Genomic DNA, 6915 nt, shown 5'->3' with positions numbered 1-6915 from the left:
TAAGTGATTTGAGTTGTTGTTTACATAAAATTAGGGGAGAGAGCGATCGGGTCTTCTATAAACAAAACTACTGGTTTACAGAGCTTGAGAAATCCAAAATACACTGCATAATGCACAAGATATATTGATGATACATAATGAATAAATTGCTCTGAAAATATTAATCTTTTCATGCTACATTGTTCCTTTTCTTGCAGTATTTCCTCTTAGTTTCAAAAGAATGAAGCCATAATAAAGTATAATTTTATACATAAGTGATCACAACAGGATAAGCAATATAAAATTAAAATTATTTTAATTTTCTTTCTTTTAATTTCTAAAGTTTTTCCAGATACATCTTCCAAATTCAGCAAAGCTCTCTTTCAAATGGTGATTTCCATTCATCACCAAATTATATTTAGTATTACAGCTGTAATGTCGTGGCCTTTGTAAGAGGGTGTCAGATATTTTACCTATATTCATTTGTGTATCCAAGAACTTCGATGTTATGGCAACGCTGGACTCTGAAATTTTGAAAATAGTTTTTTGACTTGTGGAGGAGTATAAATATTCTTGAGAGCTCAGGGAAACTATTTCATCTTTGAATGAAAGACAATTGTGCCTACCGCACTGTGCTTATGAAAGAATAAAAGGAAGAAGTACATTATAGAGTTAAATTTCTGTATTAGTGTTAGGCAAAGTGCACAGAAATGTCTCCTCAAAAAGCATGTGTAAGTTAACAACAAGAGCAAAGAAATCCACACATTATCCATGCTTTTAGCATGACTAGGAGACAGAGAGAATATTTCAATGTTCAAATTACTGTAACTAAATAGTTTATACTTTGAGTGGTTGCCATGTTGTTGCAGAGATATTCTAAAATGTTTTATTTTGCATTGTATATAATTCACTTTTTGAATTGCATTATATAAAGTAGTAGTGTAATAAGTATTGTGAAGGGTCATTTTTCCAAGTTTATTTCCTATGGTTATGACGAGTTTGACCATACCAGAATGGTGACCCCAGCTTCTCATGTTTTTTGAAACATGAGTGTATCTTTATTTCTAGTGTCTTCTCATTTCTCTAGTATATCTTTGCCCCTCTCTTCATTTGTAGCCTTTCTGAAGCTGCTTGTTTTAGTTTGTTTCTTATACAACACATAGGGTGTTGTTTTGTGAAACAAATTGAAATGTTTTCCTTTAATGGGTCATTAAACCCAATCATATTTATGCATATGTCCGATATTGTTAACCTTACTTTATCATTTAATACTTACTGCCCATTAAATTGTTTTTGTTTTACTTCACTTGGTCAGAAATCTTGTTTATACATTTTTTTTTACTTTAGGAAGGTTTTTATTTTATCTGGTGGATGCCTTTATTTTATTTTATTTTATTTTATTTTATTTTATTTTATTTATTTATTTTAGTGAATGCCTTTATATCACTACTTCTTTACAGTGGTGATTTCTATCATGCCCTTAATCCACTCTGGAAACATGTCTTTCCCTTTTAAACCAACTATTGAAATAACATCTGTTTGTTTAAGCAGAAAAAACCTTTATTTCTATCAAATTAAAAAATATGAATCAATCTTCAAGCAAGATAAAACGGTCAATAACATGATCAGCAGGAGAGCATTTACAGATTTGACTATAGGTGTAGATACTTTGAATTAAGCACATCCTTTGATACTATTGCCCTACTTATCTTTCAAAATGAGCATACCCACAAAGAAGAAAAAAATAATTTAACCTTTTATATATTTAACCTAGACTATGCTTTCTTAGTCTAATACAACAGCAGAGCTGAAAAATATTCTCTTCTAATTAGTAGGTCACTGGTGGTAATTGATGGTAATGCTATAGCTGTAGCAATTCTGTAACTATGTTTCATGATTATTGTAGAACTGAAGAAATAAGGAAATATATTTTTGTGGATATCAGGGTGGTTCTCACACAGGAGAAGAGAGACACATGGGATGGGTCCCCACATAAAGAACACTTTCAGGTTGCAGGCTACATTGGAGCTACAGTTGTCACTATGAATTCATGAAAAATAACATAAAAGTATGTATTTGTGTGTATATATGTGAAATATAACATGAATACATGATGTATAATATAAATATACAGTATAAATTCCTATCTGATGTAAGAGCCCCAACACAGTGACACTAGTAGCTATGAAAAAAAAAACCATGATAAGGTTTTGATCTTTAAAACAATTTTCCACACCAAGAGGAACCAGGGATCCCTGCAGAGATCAGATTCTCGTGCTGAGGCAGAGATACTACATGGTAACCCTGGAGCATCAAATTATGCCAGAAAGTAAGGAAATTCTTTAAAAAATGATAGAGCCACATTAGAATGATATAGGAAGAACCAGAAAGGGATTCCAGTGGTCAACCGAAGGACAAATGAACACCAATATATTAATGACTTGTGGCATGGTTTAAAAATTATTTTTAATATTCATGTAGTAAAATCCACTCTATCACTATAGGGTTTGAGGGATTTCTGGGGCTATACAGGGGGTTGTTACTATCTACACCAGCCCAGTTACTCAAATGCGATTGTTCTGGAGTGGCTTGTGCTTGCAAGTGTGTTTATTAGAATGAGCCCACTCCTGACTGGCCAACACGCAGGATTTGTCTGTCACTGCTTGGCTAAATTGCAAAAGCATGTTTGCAGAGGCAAGTGGCTGCTTGGCTGAACATATTTAAAATCAATTCTTGTGGCTACCTGCTATTACGGTATTTACTGAAATCCAGAATGTGTATATAGAATATCCATATGGGCTCCTACATGAAAATTTAGAGAAATGAGGTAGATCTACATGTGCTTGTATTACATATTCCTAGTGTGTGTGATGGTAAGTTCTTTGCATTTTTAAGCTGGTTAAGAAAACAATATGAATTGATATGTAGAGCTTGATTCTGTCTATAAAACAAATATCTATATATATGTAACACATAATTTACTATGAACCTCTCTTCAAGTATTGTCTTGACAATTAAAAAGGAAAAAAATAACAAAATGGCTACATAATGCATACGTTTATAATAAAAGTTCACACGAAACAAAAATGCAAGCAACAGACAGTAAAAAGTCCTTTGAAATCTTATCTATGAAAACAGTTTGGTTAGTATGTTTTCCCTTTCCCTTTGTGCATCTACATCTGGGTAGTCTATAAAACTCTATAAAGCTATTTGTACTGAAAGAATTTCCCTTCAGTTACCAATATTCTCTAATATTCTTTGACAGCATGCTAGAGAGAAAAGCAAATGTTAAGAAATACCAATATCCACTGATTTCTTATTATGCTTTTGATATGCTTGTCTCTTCTTCCCATTCCTTAGACCCAAGAAACAGAAATTTTTTAAAAAATGAAAAAGGTGAAAAATGTAAGTTTTGTTGGTATCTTCATGCTTGGCTTCACTCCCTGGCTTTAGCAAAAGAAGGAGATCCCTATTGCTCAATAGATATTCTCCTGTCATCCTTGCACAGGGGCCATGCTAATCTTCTGTGTAGCCTTCCAATTTCTTAGTATAAGTGCCAAAGTAAGCATACGCAATAGGTATTCTCAAACCCTAAATAAGTTAAATTATCAGAAGGATTTCTCCAACTTGCCAAACCTTATCAAAGCCATCAAGAAAGCAATTGGATATATTCTAAATAGAGGGGTCAACAATGAACAAAATTTTGAATTTTAATCTCAGCTCTGGAATCCTTAGCCCAAGACTATAGTCCCACATTTCTCAGATGTCTTACTGAATTACTCTCCTCATATTCTAAACACTTCGATGGATGATTATTAGCCAGAAACTACAGAAAAATTTCCCCTGGATACGTCTTGAGGTTTAAACTTCATTTTAACTTCAGCGTGATTTTAGCTAGCATCCTCTTTATCCATCGTAAGTGCCTTAAAAATCTATTTATATTCTTTCCTATATTCTTAATACACACAAAATTGACACTTTAAAAAAAAACTATTTTATTTATTTATTTGAGAGAGAGAGACAGTGAAAGCATGAGCAGGTGGAGGGGCAGAAGGAGATGGAGAGGTACAAGCAGACTCCCCTCCGAGTGAGGAACTCGACACTGCCAGGACTTCATAGGGGCTCCATCCCAGGACCCTGAGATCACCAACTGAGTTGAAGTCAGATGCTCAACCAATTAGGCCACCCAAGTGCCCCACAAAATTGCCATTTTTAAGTGCTCACAAATACTGATATACTCTCGTAAAAAAAAAAAAAATATTTGCGCAGTCGTGCTGAACCAAAACCAGTTTATTACCACTGGCATACATCAGTGATGGAGAGGTGGGGCTCGGAGGCATGGATTTTACTCCAAAGCTACTCTATACAACATTACGGAACAAAGGCTGGAATCATTAAAAATTTTTTTTTTAATTTTTATTTATTTATGATAGTCACAGAGAGAGAGAGAGAGAGAGAGGCAGAGACACAGGCAGAGGGAGAAGCAGGCTCCATGCACCAGGAGCCAGATGTGGGATTCGACCCCGGGTCTCCAGGATCGCGCCCTGGGCCAAAGGCAGGCGCCAAACCACTGCGCCACCCAGGGATCCCTGGAATCATTAAAATTAAAAGGGACCTTGTTATTCTGTATGTTGGCAGATTGAACACCAATAAAAAATAAATTTATTATTAAAAAAAGAAAAGAAGAAAAGAAAAGAAAAGAAAGAAAAGAAAAGAAAACAAAAGGGACTTTGTGAGCACAAACAAAGGGTTTTATTCAATCTACATATTGTTATAGAATCCGCTTTTTAAAAATAAAAGCAGTGCAACAGGATATCCATACACTCCTTATACGCTTTCTTCTTTGACTGCTATATAGGTGTTCAGAGCTATGTGACAGGGGACATAGACATCTAGTAGTATCACCACTGCCATGAGTAAGGAAATTGGGAGATAGGGGCACCTGGGTGGCTCAGTGGTTGAGCATCTGTCTTTGGCTCAGGCCATGATCCTAGGGTCCTGGGATCGAGTCCCACATCAGGCTACCCACAGGGAGCCTGCTTCTACCTCTGCCTGTGTCCCTTTTCTCTGTGTGTCTCTCATGAATAAATAGATAAAATCTTTAACAAAAAAAAAAAAAAAAAGAAAACTGCGAGATATTTAAATGAGGTACATCTCAACTTTATAGCTGTAAATTCACAATATTTTATCCTAGAAATATTTCATGTCTTTGGACAAACCATAATTTTGACTATTTCATTTACACTTGAGTATAGATGAGAATCAGGAATCGCTGTTTCCACGAGAAGCTGACAAAGGAGTGAGTACAGGAAGTATAAGCTCTGGTGACACCCTCCTGCCAGGCCATGCATAGGATAAAGTGACTCTATACTAATCTAGTTCAGTTTGGCAAGTAACCAGATTCTTACTAAATATTCAAACCAATAAGATATTTTTGTCTTTCACTCTTCTCAACACAAGTTTCTATGATTTTCCTTTCATACTATACTTTACATAATCTTTATATTGTATGTATAAAGTTTATAATATGCAGTATTTATCAATTCAACTGAGAAAGTATGCAACTGCTACTTAGACTTTAAATTTAAATCACAGAATTTCACTTTGTCATAGCTGTTATCAGTTCTTATAATCATTTATGATTCGAGCAAGGCTGTGATAGGAACTGGGGAATTCTACTTTTTTAAATTGGTATTGTATTTCATTAGGATCATTCTTGGGAATTTAAAACCAATTCTTGGGAATTTAATAACTTAAGGTACACTGTATGATTTTGTTTATTTCTTGGGGATCAGTACTATTTTTTCATGTTTTTTAAAGATCTATTTGTATAACAAGCACAAGAATTTCATTTGGTTTTTCATACAAAGCTAAGAACTGGGCTCAGCAGCAAGCCTTTTCCATTATTTCTTGAGAACCCTTAAAATATTGAAATGTCTACAAAAGCAATAAAATGATCACAGGATTATATGGTGATATTTAATTTTTGTACAAGTTAAATATCACTGATAATTAACTGTTAGAAGTTTATTTTGAAGTGACCTTTTCCTGGAATACCAGACCTTTACAACATAATTAAAGGCTTTCTCATTTTAACGGTGCCCTGTTGCTGATATGAAAGCTCTTTAAAATCGTGATTGTACTTTATACATTTTTATACATGTATAATAATATATAAGCCATTTATTTTTGTTGTCTTATTATGAAATAGTTTTCTTAAGAGTTTAGGTAGTGATTTCCCCTCCTTGGACAGTTTGATAGAACAGTGAGGGAGAAATGTGTGTTGGAAAAGTATTTTGACCAGGAAATCTATGTACTTAAAAAAAAATGAAAATCTCACTTCTTATGGCCAAGTAGTCATTAACCATGCCAGTATTGATAGAACAACAACAATTTATCTCTATGGTTAGAGATTAGACATTATCTCTAATCGACTGGCTTCTATGAGGGAGCCGTGATGTTGTCTCCTCTATAATATGACTTGCTCACACCAGGTCTCCTCATTCCCTAGTTAGCTGCTCCCACATATTCCAACTGCCAGAAATTTCTTCATTATGAATACACAAGTTTTAGATTAGTGCAGCAAGGGCTGAAATATGAAAAATACCACAGAACCTATGGAGCAGATGCATTATTGTGATGAGAATTGATTAAGGCTTTGACAGGTGGAGAAATTAGCACAAAGCAGGTGGATGCTTAAAATATGAGCTGCCTGGAAATGAATCACAGAAGTAGAGGGCAAGGGATAAGAAGTCCTACATCTATTATTTCATGATTTTGGATGCTTTCTATAAATGTCTTAATTGTATTTTTCCTTAGAAGGTATTATCAGAATTAGAAAAATGAGGATGGAAGGGGACATACTTCCCTGGGCATTACCATTGCTCATCGACTCTAAGACAAACATTTTTTCATTATAAATTTCTGAAATTGGGA

At 34.4% G+C, this 6915-nt stretch overlaps 1 pseudogene; it reads right to left on the bottom strand.

The window, feature by feature from the left end:
- Nucleotides 1-3433: 3433 nt before the first annotated feature.
- Nucleotides 3434-3550, bottom strand: LOC119876106 (annotated as a pseudogene).
- Nucleotides 3551-6915: the final 3365 nt, after the last annotated feature.

Source organism: Canis lupus, chromosome 2 (assembly GCF_011100685.1).
Source record: "Canis lupus familiaris isolate Mischka breed German Shepherd chromosome 2, alternate assembly UU_Cfam_GSD_1.0, whole genome shotgun sequence".
Taxonomy (NCBI): domain Eukaryota; kingdom Metazoa; phylum Chordata; class Mammalia; order Carnivora; family Canidae; genus Canis; species Canis lupus.
Note: the sequence above shows the minus strand (reverse complement) of the source record. Positions and strands in the feature narration are given on the sequence as shown.